This window comes from Pseudophryne corroboree, chromosome 6 (assembly GCF_028390025.1).
Source record: "Pseudophryne corroboree isolate aPseCor3 chromosome 6, aPseCor3.hap2, whole genome shotgun sequence".
NCBI lineage: Eukaryota > Metazoa > Chordata > Amphibia > Anura > Myobatrachidae > Pseudophryne > Pseudophryne corroboree.
Window position 1 is genome coordinate 153,704,241 of NC_086449.1, and position 17,297 is coordinate 153,721,537.

General features: G+C 41.3%; 1 protein-coding gene across 2 annotated transcripts in view; it reads right to left on the reverse strand.

Moving 5' to 3' along the window:
• Positions 1 to 17,297, reverse strand: part of LRRTM4 (leucine rich repeat transmembrane neuronal 4) — an 871,250-nt gene that overhangs the window by 498,099 nt on the left and 355,854 nt on the right. The window lies entirely within an intron of this gene.

Below are 17,297 nucleotides of genomic sequence, written 5' to 3' on the forward strand. Positions count from 1 at the left end.
GCAGACACATATGCCACTTATGAATGCATTAAATGCTCTTATTTGGAGTGTTGGGAGATATATCCATTAATAGCAAAACAGCAGCTAGTAGAGTTCTTAGAATTGAATATGTGAGTGTATATATATATATATATATATATACATACACATGTATTCATATTATACACTCTCTCTCTCTCTCTCTCTCTCTCTCTATATATATATATATATACATACACTGCTCAAGAAAATAAAGGGAAGACTAAAATAACACATCCTAGATCTGAATGAATGAAATATTCTTAATAAATACTTTGTTCTTTACATAGTTGAATGTGCTGACAACAAAATCACACAAAACTTAAAACAAGTCAAAATGAGGCTCAGTAGTGTGTGTGGCCTCCACGTGCCTGTATGACCTCCCTACAATGCCTGGGCATGCTCCTGATGAGGTGGCGGATGGTCTCCTGAGGGATCTCCTCCCAGTCCATAGCATCAATACCTTCAACTTGCAGGAACTGCTGACACACTCCAGCCACATGAGGTCTAGCATTGTCTTGCATTAGGAGGAACCCAGGGCCAACCGCACCAGCATATGGTCTCACAAAGGGTCTGAGGATCTCATCTCGGTACCTAATGGCAGTCAGGCTACCTCTGGCGAGCACATGGAGGGCTGTGCGGCCCCCCAAAGAAATGCCACCCCACACCATAACTGACCCACTGCCAAAGCGGTCATGCTGGAGGATGTTGCAGGCAGCAGAACGTTCTCCTTGGCGTCTCCAGACTCTGTCACGTGCTCAGTGAGAACCTGCTTTCATCTGTGAAGAGCATAGGGCGCCAGTGGCGAATTTGCCAATCTTGGTGTTCTCTGGCAAATGCCGAATGTCCTGCACGGTGTTGGGCTGTAAGCACAACCCCCACCTGTGGATGTCGGGCCCTCATACCACACTCATGGAGTCTGTTTCTGATCGTTGAGTAGACACATGCACATTTGTGGCTTGCTGGAGGTCATTTTGCAGGGCTCTGGCAGTGCTCCTCCTGTTCCTCCTTGCACAAAGGCGGAGGTAGCGGTCCTGCTGCTGGGTTGTTGCCCTCCTACGGCCTCCTCCACGTCTCCTGATGTACTGGCCTGTCTCCTGGTAGCGCCTCCATGCTCTGGACACTACGCTGACAGACACAGCAAACCTTCTTGCCACAGCTTGCATTGATGTGCCATCCTGGATGAGCTGCACTACCTGAGCCACTTGTGTGGGTTGTAGACTCCGTCTCATGCTACCACTAGAGTGAAAGCACCACCAGCTTCCAAAAGTGACCAAAACATCAGCCTGAAAGCATAGGAGCTGAGAAGTGGTCTGTGGTCACCACCTGCAGAACAACTCCTTTATTGCGGGTGTCTTGCTAATTGCCTATAATTTCCACCTGTTGTCTATTCCATTTGCACAACAGCATGTGAAATTGATTGTCAATCGGTGTTGCTTCCTAAGTGGACAGTTTTATTTCACAGAAGTGTGATTGACTTAGAGTTACATTGTGTTATTTAAGTGTTCCCTTTATTTTTTTGAGCAGTATATATATATATATATATATATATATATAGCTTTTATGACCCGTGTGCCGCTGACTTCAGAACTACTATTGAACTCCCTGGTTGCAATTTCCACAGAGGGCACCGGGCCCAATTGACTTTTTACACGCGAGTGCCGAACAGCAGTACATTTATATAGAGATATATATATATACAGACATATATATATATATATATATATATATATATATACACATATATATATATACAGTACTTTTGTGTATATATATATATATATATATATATATATATACACACACACACACACACACACACACACACACACTTATTACCTTCTCGCTCCCATCCCGCTGTTACAAGTTTATATTTCATTAGTGATAAAAGAGTAACAAAAATGCAACAAGTACAGGTGTTGTCCTTAGCTACCAATAAGACTCAAGCTATCATTTATCTAGTACACTCTTTAAAATGATAGCTACTGTAGAAGCTGATTGGTTGCCCTGGGCAATACCTCAGCTTGTCCTCTTGAAGATTTGATATACCTCCCTGACAGTATGAATATAGCCTTTCAATGGGTATAATAAAAAATTACATTTGCATACAGTACCTCCCAACTTTTTATAATGCTGAATCCTGTGCATGCTGGAGATGTGCAAGTCCAAAAAGCGTCAGGACCTCATCCCTGTTAGACCACGCCACCCAGAAGTCTGCTGTTTTGTTTGTCACACTGGTGGCAGCCTAGTAGTCCGGCAGCTGCTGGGCTGCCACCAGCCTCCACCGAGTCCCGAGTCCCAGCATTGAATGGAAGTGACTGAAGGGAAACAGCGTTTACCGCTTCTCTACAGTGTGACAAAGTGTCTCCTAGACTCCCAACCGCCAGCGTAACACTGTGGCCCATTGGTTGGACAGTGCCCAAAAATAGATAGGACTGCTTCTGAAATCATGTTGGTTTTCGGGGAAGGGAGGGGGGGGGGGGGGGGGGGGTTAGTAATGCATTTGCTTGTTTCATGGCATTTGCTTGATTCATGGCATGGTGTGTTTTTCATGTTGTGTGAGAGGCAGACACTCGGGTAAATTTACTTAGGTGGGAGTTTTCTTTAGAACTGGTGATGTTGCTCATAGCAACCAATCAGATTCTACTTCACATTTATCTAGCTGCTTCTAGAAGATAATAGATAGAATCTGATTGGTTGCTATGAGCAACATCACCAGTTCTAAAAAAAAAACCACCTTAGTAAATTTACCTCTCAGTGTCTTTTCGCATTCACAGGCAAAACATTTTTACTGATTTTGCACAGTAACTGGCATTTTAGAAGAAGATAAGGCTTAGCATATGCATAGATTCTAAAATCATTGACATATCTAAAATGGGTGCAGGGAGTTCAGCAGTGGCGGAACTTCTGGCGGTGCAGCTGGTGCATTGCTCTGGGTCCTGCGGCAATGAAGCGACTCAGATTGACAGCAGTACTAATAATGAGTAACTAACTCACTACAGTACGCTGCGGCCAGTGGCCAGAGCAGTGACAACATAGGAAGAAGTGGTCCATCCGGAAAAGAAGAGTGAGGCCCATCCCCTACTCCCGTTTCCTCCCATCTCCTCTCCTCTTCTTACTGTCCTCCTGTCTGATGTTGCTGTTGCCGGGGTCTGACATCACAATGTACTGTAGTGACCAGTGTACTGTAGTGTACAGTGCGAAAACCAGAAGAGAGAAGTGCTGCCGTTAGGCCTGTCACTGGTCACTAATCCATTGGGCCCATACTTTGCCCCTGCGGTGTCAGCCAAGTTACCTGCTGTGGACAAGTGAAAGTTGTGTACTGGATGTAAGGTCAGTTCTTTAGTCACACAGGGGATCTCTCTCTCCACCGTCCCTCTCCCTCTCCTACTCCTTCCCTCTCTCCCTCTCCTTTCTCTCTTGTCATTTCCTCTTCTCTCTCCCCCTCTCTCTCCATCCTCTCTTTCTCATTCCCTCCCTCTCCCCTCTCTCTCCCTCTGTCTCTCCCCTCTCTCTTCCTCTTTCTTCCTTCCTTCTTTCTCCCTTCTCCTCCCCCTCCCCTTCTACCTCCTCCTCTATCCCTCCCTTCTTCCTCTCCCTCTTTTTCTCTATCCCTCCATCTACTCCATCCCTTTCTCACACGCAGCCTCTTCGAGAAAAAAAATGTCGATGGACTGCCTGCCAGCGCAGCCAGGCTGCGCAGGCAGGGATCAACCTTAAATCAATGCATCCGCAATTACATTTCGAATGCATTGCAGGGTGGTGCCACACACATGCTGGTCAGCCTTGCCCTGTGCTGGGCAGCCCCCAGCATGTGAGTAGATGGATGCAGATCTTGCTGCGGGTAGCAAGACCTGCATCCATCTTTGAATAACCCTCTTAGCGCAGTGCTTTATAGTATACAGTATGATCTTCAAATGTTTTAAATAGGAATGAATATACCTTGTTGTCATATTCAGGTGTCTATATTTAATATTTACTTTCATTTAAAGAACCTCTTAGAACAAATTGTAACAAAAATTTCAATACCTATAACAAGCTTTTAAAAAGTAATAAATCCCGAACAGATGAAGAGGAGCATGATAGCAATGTCAGTACAATGACAGCTTCCGTTTAATATCAAGCTTATTATCTGCGGCTCTTCGTTGAGCAATCCTGTCCAGAAAATCTCATTGGCTGTGTAATGTGCTGACTATGTACAGAGCCCACATCTCTACAATGGGCTCCGTACACTCTCTTATCCTCTTCGAGAGTTTCCAGCTGTATAAACTCTTTAATTATGAATTAGTTGATCTTAACTTATCGCTGCTCGACAGAGCTTGGCCACCAAACACATCCGCTTGTAATTCCCTCTGCCTGGAAACAAGATCTGTCCCCATCTATGTAAAGATGACTGCCAGCCAAAACTTAAAAAGGATCATTTCAGAACACAACAAACGACATGACTTTCATTAAAGCAGAGAGGTCTAAATTAATAATAATATAAGTAACAAGGTATCAGTTACGCATTCTATTATTATTCCCCACAGAACACTCAGATTTGTCTATTCGGTCTTACCCCGATGGAGAACGTCTGGCAGCATCTCAAGTCATTACCGTTCCCCCAGCTCACCTCCCCTGCTGAATTCTTAAACAGCCGTTTGCATTATGGGAGATAAAAAGCGGGCTTTTCTCTGCTCACAAATGTACTGAAGAAATATTACATTGCATGTCCCCAAGGGGTCAATTTATGTATTGTTAAATAGCACTAAAATTGCATTTAGCACAACATGTCTGATAGTAGAGGAGAGAAAACAATGGATGTAGGGGGTATTACCAGCAGCTGTGTACTTGCTCGGCACCATACATGCTGTATAGTGTTACCTTTCTAATTCATTGTGTGTGGCTACTCTTATGAACTGGGGATACATTTTTCATTGTGAAATTTTCAGTTTGCAAATACATTACCACAGTAAGTGCAGTGCGACCCAGGAAGTTGTTGCTCAGTCTGTTCCCCTGTCAGATATGGTCACCTGAAAATAATTAATCTATATGTGTATATATATATATATATATATATATATATACGGAGAAAGGCACGGCACTCCTAGGCGGCTTGGAAAAACGACATGACGGCAGTATAAGAGCAACGTTTCAATGTGTAAACATTGAAACATTGCTCTTATACTGCCGTCATGTCGTTTTTCCAAGCCGCCTAGTAGTGCTGTGCCTTTCTCCGTTTGTATCAGTTAACAGCACGGGCTCCCGGCGTGATATCCTTTACTGCTGATGGGAGAGCCAGTACTTCCAACAAGTAAGTGTGTGTGTGTGTGTGTGTGTGTGTGTGTGTGTGTGTGTGTGTGTGTGTGTGTGTGTGCGTGCGTGTGTAAGCCCTCACTCACTCACTCATCAATAATTCTCTTACTTCCCGATATGTTAAGAAGCTGAAATGTAATATAGGTATTCTGCAGGTGAGAAATAGGAAAACAACGTGATTAGCATTTTAATAAACCTCCCCATATGGGATGAAAAGGGGGTTGACATAATGACATCATTACCGATGTGTGGCTTGCGTTGCGTGAATGATAACGCCCAAACGGACAATCGGATCAAAATTTAGATTGCACCTCCAGTGTGTAGAATTTAATAAACTACAAAAATGTTCCTGTCACTTTTTATCGTATCTGCTACGGGTGCTCCTCAGGTAACGCCAAGACCCATGGATTAATATTTACTTACATTAAGACATCTCAAATTAACATCTGTACAGATTTACCAAATTTTGTATCACTCATTTATACAGGTTGAGTATCCCATATCCAAATATCCGAAATACGGAATATTCCGAAATACGGACTTTTTGAGTGAGAGTGAAATAATGAAACTTTTGTTTTTTGATGGCTCACTGTACACAAACTTTGTTTAATACACACAGTTATTAAAAATATTGTATTAAATGACCTTCAGGCTGTGTATAAGGTGTATATGAAACATAAATGAATTGTGTGAATGTAGATACACTTTGTTTAATGCACAAAGTTATAAAAAATATTGGCTAAAATTACCTTCCAGCTGTGTGTATAAGGTGTATATGTAACATAAATGCATTCTGTGCTTAGATTTAGGTCTCATCGCCATGATATCTCATTATGGTATGCAATTATTCCAAAATACGGAAAAATCACATATCCAAAATACCTCTGGTCCCAAGCATTTTGGATAAGGGAGACTCAACCTGTATTTTAAAACCATGAAAATCAGAAACTCCCGTGCTCAGAACTGGTAAATTTGACATCTAAGTCTTCCACACTACCAAACAGACCACCTTATCCACTGCATTACTCTCAACTTTTACATTTTCCTGAATACTGCTCAGTTTAGTCTCACTTAGGTCTTCACTGCAAGAGTGAATGGACTTTTTTCTTTATCTGTTTATTTTGTGCAACAACAGATAAAAGAGCACTTTGTTTTTTTAAATGACGCTAAAAATGAAATATATACAAATATTGTAGTTGTATTAAAAATATATATCAACGACATCTATGCTGCATTAAAAGTGCTTATCCAGTAGTTTTATCTCACTCCTATCAGTACTGCAATCTCAGATTTTGCAGTCAGTGAAAGATCTCGCTATGACCTACCTCAAAGTGACTGCTATTTTGCTATTTACTTTGAGAGCAAAAGAATTTCAATGACACTGGCAAAGTATTTCACGGCTATTTTTCTAGACATAAAGATTGCAGCAGCCTGTATTGAAGCAGGGCAACATGGCAGTTTCAATTTTGAACACAAATCTGTGACCTGGACTGACTTTCTCATATGGCAGTAAAACATGAGCACAGGAACACAATACAGTAAAACTAATATATACTTTTCCATGTTATCAAGCCTCATCTAATAGCCAAAGAGAAGAAGCAGAGTCCAAGAGAGATTTAAGCCCTAGCTCATGTTTGAGGATATGCTAAAATCTGTCTCTTTTTAAGGATTCAGATTGAATATTGGGGTTTAATTAATATGGAATACCATTTGTTTCCTTGCAGTTTAAGAATTTCTATGTTGTATTGTAAACATTCATATTATGAGTACACAGAATAAAGTAACCTTAACATACTATTAAAGATTTTAAAGCAGTGATGTCAGATCAAACCATGGGCAGTGGGTATTGCCATATTCTGCTGACTCCCGAATTTTTTATGTGTTTCAGACTCTGCTATATGCAGTGTCAGTGTCCCAAATGCACTGTACTAGTGTCAGTGTTCCACCTGCACTGTACTAGTGTCAGTGTTCCACCTGCACTGTTCTAGCGTCAGTGTTCCACCTGCACTTTAATAGTGTCAGTTACTCACCTGCACTGTACTAGCGTCAGTGTTCCACCTGCACTGTACTAGTGTCAGTGTTCCACCAGCACTGTACTAGCGTCAGTGTTCCACCTGCACTTTAATAGTGTCAGTTACTCACCTGCACTGTACTAGTGTCAGTGACCCACCTGTATTGTACTAGTGTCAGTGTCCCACTTGCACTGAACTGGTGTCAGTGACCCACCTGCACTATTCAAGTGTCAGCGTTTCATCTACACTTTAATAGTGTCAATGACCCACCTGCACTGTACTAGTGTCAGTGTCCCAACTGCACTGTATTAATGGCCCTCATTCCGAGTTGATCGCTTGCTGCCGTTTTTTGCAGCGCAGCGATCAGGTTACTACTGCACATGCGTATGTACCGCAGTGCGCTTGCGCATCGTACGGGTACAAACAGCATCGTTGCTGTGCAATGCTTCTAATGACGAATTCATTTGCACAACCGATCACAAGGTGATTTACAGGATGAGGGCGTTTATGGGTGTCAACTGACCATTTTCTGGGAGTGTTAGGGAAAACGCAGGCGTGTCCAAGCGTTTGCAGGGCGGGTGTCTGACATCAATTCCGAGACCGGACAGGCTGAAGTGATCGCAAGGGCTGAGTAAGTCCAGAGCTACTCAGAAACTGCAAAAAACTTTTTCATCCCGCTCGGCTGCACAAGCGTTCGCACACTTGCAAAGCGAAAATACACTCCCCTAGAGGCAGCGACTATCTGATTGCTGCTATGCAAAAAATAGCTAGCGAGCGATCAACTCGGAATGAGGGCCAATGTCAGCACTACAGGGGGTAGATTTAGTGAAGATTCTTAAAATGAGAAGTGGTGATGTGGCCCATAGCAACCAATCAGATTATGTATATCATTTTCTAGGATGCAATATAGAGAGATGATAGGTAGAATCTGATTGGTTGATATGGGCAACACAAACACTTAATTTTTAGAAGATTCAGTAAATCTCTGGAGCAACAATGGAGCTAAATAGCAAAGGAGCTGTCCAGGTGCTGAAATGTCTTCTAATTCTTGTACTGTGCTTTGATTTTATATATATATATATATATATATATATATACAGAGAGAGAGAGAGAGAGATTAGTTATATATATAGAGTGCGGCTGCTGGGACTACTCGCTGCTGTCTATAAGATAAGCTTTATCACTTCTTTTTTTGATGTACGGGTTTTAATGTTTTTGTTTGGGGCCAATAAATTGTGTTAATCTTTATTACACGATTGTTGGATTTCTTTTTTCCCCTATATGTGGTCTGTATGACTGAATAATATATTCTGTGACTTGCTGCTGAGCTTATTAATCAGACTATTGAACCCACCTGGATGATCCTAAACAAAAAGCGAACTATAAGTGGATGTGTTCCACTATATATGGTACTTGCTTCATCTAATGGTGTTTTGGAATTTGGTGAAGGTTCCAACGTAAAAGTTATGTTTAATGCACTAGAAGGTGCTGTTCTCACCCTTGTTTTCCATATACTGTGTGTATATATATATATATACAACCAACAGCAGCCGGCACTCACAACATCAGGTCAACTTGCTCCAGTGCCAGAATCTATATTTCTGGATATATATATATATATATATATATATATATATATCCCATAATCTAGCCTCAAAAATAATGGGGGCTATCAATAATGTATTTGGGTTTCTCCACAATACATGATAATTCATTTAGAAATATTTGCTCTGATTTATCCTAGCTATTTAACAATGTTGTTGATCTGGACAGTGCTGCCAAAAAGAGAAGTCTTTTAGCAAAATACTTCACTACCTAACACAATGGTTTTGAACTCCAGTTCTCAAGTACCCAACAGGTCATGTGTTGTTGATTGCTTTAATCAGGTGAGTTAATCTATTTGGCGGGGTCAGCAATTATCTCACCTGTTTCCACAGACAGAATCCCTCAGAACATGACCTGTTGTGGGTACTATAGGGGGATCGGTATTAACAGCTGTTGGGATTGCGGCTTCGGTATCCTAATCGCTAGGGATCCTGACTGCTAGAAAATTAACTGCATCCCCTTCAGGGTTGGAGCTGAGAATCACTGTAGTAAAAGTTTCCTCTCCAGTATACAACAGCTCACAGTATAAAGTTGGTGTTAGTTAATGATGCTAAGCTCAGAAAAAATGATTGATAAAATCAGGCTGCATTTAAAAAATAATAATAGATGACTGTGGTCTGTAGTGTTAGTTTGCCTAACACAGTATATACAGATGAGTCCACGGTTATCTTGGCTAGTTTGCTGCGCCTAGGCACAGCATGGTTTACTAACATAAAACCTTCTTCTATTGTTCTCAGCTGCAATACAATACAGAGAGAACAATACAGCAGGGGATTAAGTCATTACAGCAGGGGATTAAGTCCGATTGGCCAGTCTCAGTTAATCCTATTAAAGATCAAGATAAACATGGACCCATCTGTATCTCTATTGTCTAAACGGGCTATGTGTGCAGATCATATAACACTCTACATGAGTCTACAGCTGGCTTTCCTTGTAGTATAAATATGTGCAAAATAAATCTACTAATACCTGTTCCTCATACACAGGTGTATGCATATGACAGGGGCGGGCCATCACCAAGATCTAGGCTAATACATCATTGGTCAGAATAACACTGAAATAAGCCAAAATCTTCTGCGGATTTATTAAATTATGGAACTGCAAAATAACATATTTGTTTTCTTTTCATAAAACTTACAGTAACTGTACGGGACACATTCTTTGACATTAAAAGCATTACTGAGTAGGTGGTAGCATTTTGTCAGCTTGTATCATCAGGGACTGTGGTAACAGCACATGAATCGTGCTAATCTCAACCTCAGTGTACTGTATACTTAAAGCTATATTAAAGGCCCCTAAGAGAGCAGCGTATACAAACAAGGTTGTAATGGTTGAGTTCCTTTATTAACAAGTAAATATTGTGTTATGAAGGCTTTCAGAACCACTTATGGCCTTGGAAACACATGCAAAGGACAAAAAGAGACAACTAGAACTTGAATAAATGCATTCGTTTTTGTTAGTAGGATTGTATTGACCTGTCTGTTTCAAGTGCTAAGAGGGAGACGAGGATACGGGTAGTTGAATTGATGTGGAGTTTTATCTAGCAACTTACTCAGGAGGTACAATGTATTGATTCAATTAACTAGCAATCAGCAACTGCTTTCATTTTAAAAGGGACAGATAAGTATATGTTAAATACAAAAAATGTACAGCTGTTAAAAACCTTATAATTGTCACCTGCTCTCAGTACATGACTATTATATTATAGATTATATAGTAGTATACCATACATACAATAGCATACAGCATATCAGATAATTGCTATTTCTTTAGATCATGAAGCACTGTGACTTGCATAGCTAGGACTAAGATTTAAAACACAGGTTCTCAAACTTGGTCCTCAGGACCCCACACAATGCATGTTTTGCAGGTCTCCTCACAGAATCACAAGTGAAATAATTAGCTCACCTGTGGACCTTTTAAAATGTGTCTGTGAGTAATTAATACACACAGTGTATATAACTGTGTGCAGAATGGGTGAAAAGAGAGAATAAACTCATTACAACCACCAATACTACTGTAACTCAAACTTTGGGGGTTATTCCGAGTTGATCGCTCGCTAGCTACTTTTTGCAGCGCTGTGATCAGATAGTCGCCGCCTTCTCATTGCCTGTTTGAAGGATTAAGTGTTGAGATCAGGTTCTTTCATGTGTAATGTACACAGCTGTTTCTCCCATTCTTGAGGTTTATCTGTGTTCAGAGCAGGATTAGAACACACGCACACACAAGAGAATTTCTCAGCCCATCCTTCTCCTCCCACCTCGAGTCACTGCAGACTCACCTGGCCGGCCTAATGTTCTGCCACTGCCTCCATAATCCTTTCTCAATGTAACCACTGATGGTTTTCTTTGGACGTATACTGTAAGATATATATATATATATATACAGTATATACATATACACTATTTATATTCTTTTAATCAATAATGTTGTTTTATATATATATATATATATATATATAAAAAAATAAAAATAATAAGATATTTCTACAGACTGCTTGTTTTTATACTTGACCCAACAGACATTGCAATAGCGGACTGACAATGTCTTGGTTAGACTCTGGGATAGAGGCATGTGTGATTGTATCGGTCTGTAAATTACTGAAAGCTGTGGGGCATCTGTTTTAGCATGGAAAGGGTGTCCTTTAGTTTCAGCCAATATTACATTACTTGTCAACAAAAGGTTGCCCTGAAGTCCGCAGCTGGTGAATCGAGTGGGGTCACTGTTCCTTAGACCGTTCCAGCATACTGTACCTGGGGCCCGTTATTACACTTACTACACAGAGTATGAAGTCCATGACTATTAGTTGGAAGGTCTTGTGGCTAGCACACAGAATGCTCTAACATGATACTAAGGCTGCAGTGAACTCTGTTATTGTGCATCCCAGACTCTATTCTAAACTCTTTCAGTCTATTTATGTAATACAGAGCAACACCAGAAACCACTGTACAAGTGGGCTCTATAAGTGTAATAGAGATTACAGGGGATTCAATCCAAATTAAGTCCTGGTTCAAACCTTTCTGTGGTTTGCAATTCAGATTTTACATCTGAATTTCGGGTTTTGGATTTCCAAAATTACATGATTGTAACTGGTTTTTTTTTTATCAATGATTATCGACCAAACCAAAATGCAAATCCAAACTAAAACCAAAATATCATGCTGAATTAAAACCAAAACATGGGGGTCTGCGCACATCTCTAGTCTGTAACAAACCATACAATACACTATATACATTATGTATACCGGGGCCTGCCAGGTAGGCATAACCGCAGGGAACTGTTTTCTTCAAAATGGAGTGTGGCTATGTCCCTATGCTTGGCCACGCTGCTCTCTAGAGCTGGGATGAGACCGATGTCTTGGTGGCCCTGAACACAGCTGTAGAGTTAGGTCAGGATTACTAGAGGCAGTATAACAAATGAAAGCATGAGATAATGTGCACTTGAGTGCCCACACACCTACTCAGTATCATACCTCCCAACATGCTTAAGTTTGAATACGAGTCCCTGCATGCACCTGATAAGGAGGCGTGGCCTTTTGAGAAGGGGAGTGGTCTTGCAGCATGTTCCTGTGTTTATTACTCTGGGGGTATACCCAGCACTACTAGAAATGATGGGATGCTCCTAGGCTCCCACCACACTCTGAACAGATGCTGTGTGCATCCACATGTCATCTATTCACACGCTGCTCTGCTGCTTCCACTTGAACAGTTGGGAGGTATGTCCCATGCACACAAATTCTCTCATATAGCATACGTTTTCCTGTTCAAATGTGCTGGTACAAAATTCTGTACTGCATTCTTGATAGAATATTTATTGATATACTTATGGTGATAACTAATGTTCTGTGTGTGCTCAGTAGTTTCAATTTTCAATAAATAAAAAAAAGTTATAGAAGACAGGAAACTAGAAACTGACGATTGTTGAGATGTATCTTGCTGCAATGCAACAACCAGTTTCTAAGATTTGCTCCTTAATAAATCAACCTTGACAATATGCTGAGCTATCTACTGCTAACAGGTTATTAATCCAGGAACACAGTGGATTCAAAGGCTTAAGAAAATTGCATATTAAGAGCAAACCAATAAAGTTCACATACCAATATGACAAATCAGAGCGACCAGTGATGGACAATTAAAGTGAAGATGCTTGCCAATAAGGGACGGTATATGGAAATAAACACAAGGTGTCTAACCTACTCAGCATGCAGTTTCCTTCTCCCCTAGCATAGCAGAAGATTAAACTGAGCTATTTTCAACCATAACCAAAGCAATACGAGTTACAATAGCTAATGGACAGTATACCAGTAATAGAGGAATATTACCTTCACTACCTGATCTCAACAGAAAAATAGCATGTAAATATGGACTATATATACATACCCTTGAAAGGAACCTTTTGTCATGGGAAGAAACTGACAAAGCAGGGAAATGCTGTGACATTCAAGTATGACAGCCGCATCATTATACAAGAGTCACAATCTTTCAGATGGAGAAATCAATTGTTCCAGCAGAAGAGTAAAGAACCAGTAAACACCACAAAGTAGAGCTGACTTACTGTATAAACTAGATCTACAGTACACGTGGCACCAATGTCTAGGACATAGGAACCCCCAAGGAGTAAGGATCTTAGCTAAAGGGCGGCTTGCTTACAGCATCAAGATTGATCAATGCAGACAGATGACTGTTCTTGCTGTTCGAAAGAGAAAAAGACAGGGACCTCTTTTCCAAAAGCCAATGGTAGCAGAACTTAGTAGCCTATGGAATTGATACACATGGATTTATCTAAATCAATTTGTATTGGGAACTCAAGGAAGAAGAAGCAGAAAGTTTGGCATAATTCTATGTGCAAATAATGGTATTGAATAATGGACAAGCCACAGTCCTATATAATAACCCTCAACAAAATGGTATAGCAGTGTTGAAGCTTGCAAAATATAGTATGCTCTAAGGACAGCCTGTTATCTTCAAATTCCTTTAGTTATTAAGTCAAAAGGACAAAACAGCAAGAACTTCATCATATTTAAGTATTTGGAAGCAATGCCTATGTAGATGTTCCAAAGAAAAACATCCAGCTAAGGAAAGAATTCTGCTAGGCTACTGCGAGAGCCAAATGGTCTACAGACTTTGACAGTAAGACAAGATCAAGTTAACAGTTAGTAGAAGTTTGGTGATTGCAAAGACTGTGTCTCTGAAATTTCACAAGTATTTTCATCCTAAGCAACAACCTCAATCAGAAACACAGGAAAACTAGCAAAGTTACATTGAAACTGAATTATGTTATCCAGCTATTAATGAAGCAGAAAGTAATATAACCTCTACCTCAGTTAGAAGAGCCAAAGTCTAAGAATGTTCCAGCTTGTATATTTTCCTGCTTGTCCTGCATGGTTCAAAACATACCACAATCTAAGTCACAGTGATGGAAAGAGGTACATACTGTACATAAAAAAAAAAAAAAATTATAGAACATTGGATTCTAGAAAACTAACAGTATAAGCTTAAAGTCATGTTATTTAGATTCCTAAAGCCTGAACTATTTCCTGCTGCTTACAACAATCGAGCAGGATGGGGAGATAATCATGGGAATTGTGGAGCTGAATAGGGAGGGTGGGGCTTAATTACATGAATCATATCCTCTTAGTCCCACCCTTCCCTGAGGACCCACAAATTGTGACGTTTCCAAAGACGGGGGTAGGGCCAAATGATGTGAGAGCCCCTGAAGTGGTCAGCAGCTTCTCCATATATATGCTTTTTATATATACATATATATATATATATATATATATATATAGTAACTTAATACCACGAAGGGGTCTATTTATTAACATTATTTTAGTATCACATGAATGTATTAAAGGGCAGTTGGAGCAGTTTTCATGAAAAACTGCTCCAAACCCTTTTTTCACTTTTTTTTTAGTTAGCCACATCGCATTCCCCATACTTATAATGGGAAATGTGATGTGGGCAAATTTACAACAAAAAAAAAATGTGAAAAAATACCGCAGTGTGCCCTGTAAATCTTCCCAGCTCAGGCTGGCGAGTTCACAGGGCAGCATTATGATAAGCACCCTTTTGCCCAGCTTTCTCTGCCCCTGGCAGAGAAATCTGAGCGGGGACCCGGCAGAGTGATCAGCTATGTGTGTCCGATGGACACACAAGCTGATCACAGTGTAAAAATAAAAATGAAAAGTAAAAAAAAACAAAAACAAAACCATACTCACCTGTCCAGGGAGCCGGTGTCCGCTGCTCCAGTGAGCGCTGACGGGTGCCTAGTCCCCATATGCTGCGCTGTGACCCGGTCCAGTAAAGTGACGCTGCAAAGCGGCAGCGCACTTTACAGCATCTGGGGTCACAGTGCAGGAGAAGGACTCGGCACCTGGCAGCCTCCTGAAGCAGTGCGGACCGGCTCCCTGGACAGGTAAGTATATTGATCTTCTGGGGGATGGGGGTCCGTGACGCGCGGGGGTAGATGCGACAGGGGGGGGTCGACCGGGCGGCTGTAGTGGCAGGACATTACGGTATTTTTTCCAAAAAATACCCCGATGATACTGCGGAGTGTCATCGCAGGGACAGAGCTTGACCGCAAGCTCTGTCCCTGCACGTGATAATTGAACATCCCTGCAATGTAATCAATTATCACAGTGCGAGTTGGGGTGATTTTATCACCTGTCATCCACATCCTGGATGTGGATGGTGATAAATAGGCCCCTTAGCCTTAGATAGAAATGTTTTTGTAATGCCACTTCATTAGTATGATCTCTTCCAATGAATTAGCAATAATAATATAGAAGAGGTTGTCAGTGACAACGACTGTCTGAATAAACAATAGATCCCCAAACAATTCCCTAGGTGCCCTTTGTCACTCCTTTACATCTTCCAGCCATTATACTGTGGTCTTCTCTGTCAGTCCTTTCATCCCACTAGCACTTAATATTATCAGTCATGGCAGGAAAACCTACAATTGTGTCCCAGCATCATCTTATCCCTCAGGGTGGTCCCATGCTAGCTTAGAAGTCTTTGGTGACACAGTGTTAAGGATATGTCATTAGCCATTGATCTGACATGTCCTGCCTGCTGTGTACATAATACAACCTAATGATCTGTGATCAGAAACCAATTCTCTCCATTAAAAGGGTGCACAAAAATTTTTCATTTACTGTAAAATAGGCCTATTACAATGTGCATCATACACTGTGAATGTCTCACATTAAATCCAAGTTCAGAAATCATCTCACTGTGGGAGTTGTGTCTCATCACGGCTCACCTAGACAGTACCGCATGTAAGTTGCTTAGATGCACCTGCTCTGCAAGGAACCTGGCCATTATTTTCATATGGTGGCAAGGATTGATCTATGAAATATGTATGAAGCACTGTTATAAGCATGGTTTAACTAATGTTTGGTGATACTGTTCTATATATATTATTATATATTATGTCTAATAACAAAGGGCCTCACTTAAAGGAAGACTCATTTGTGCTATGGACCTACAGTATATAGGAAAAGACACACATAAAAAAAGGCATATTTCCAGTCATATGCATAGTCTTTGTAACAGCGTTATGGAATAGAGTAGAGATGTGGGTTTACATTGTTATAGTATTAGTAATAATAAAAGTGACATTTTCTTATTTGTACACATTATGACAGTTAAGCATCATATACACAACAAAGAATATTGTCTCGACATTAGTACATGCTAAAGTCATAAATCCAGAATCTATTATATAATGCTAGAAGGCATGTGTCTTAACAGCTACACAGTTGCAAACTGGAGGAGGTCCCACCCCCTCACTAGACACTGCCAGGGCCGGATTAAGGCTGGTGGGGGCATCGAAGTTGTGGGGCCCCCACTAATGGCAAAACCTGAGCACTCTTCTGTGTGCGCGCACACACACACACACACACACACACACTCACTCACTTTCTACCTGGACGCTGCAGCAGGGACAGCGAGCCGCAGCAGCAGCACACCCACGGCTGGCTTAGTGTCAGTGTCTTGCAAGATTTCAATGCACTATCTTGAGAGACTGAGTGCTGTAGACGGAGCTCCTAGACAGCCACTGTTAATGAGCAGCTGAGCCATTGGTAGGGGACTACTCAGCTTGACTATTTAGCAGTGTGTGGGGCCCTGGGATGACCGCCCCTGTCGCCCCCACCCTTAATCCAGCCCTGGACACAGCCACAGCCTGATTTCTCCCCCAAGCCAGTGCTATACAATACACAGGACTGTTCCTTGTGTACTGTCAGTGCATGGATCCTGTAACCCACACAATCATGGACCTCCTGCTCACCCCCACCTGCCCACTTGCACTCCCCCTCATGAGTCCCCATTGATGAGGTGCGGGTGTACAGAAATGGGGGGGATAGAT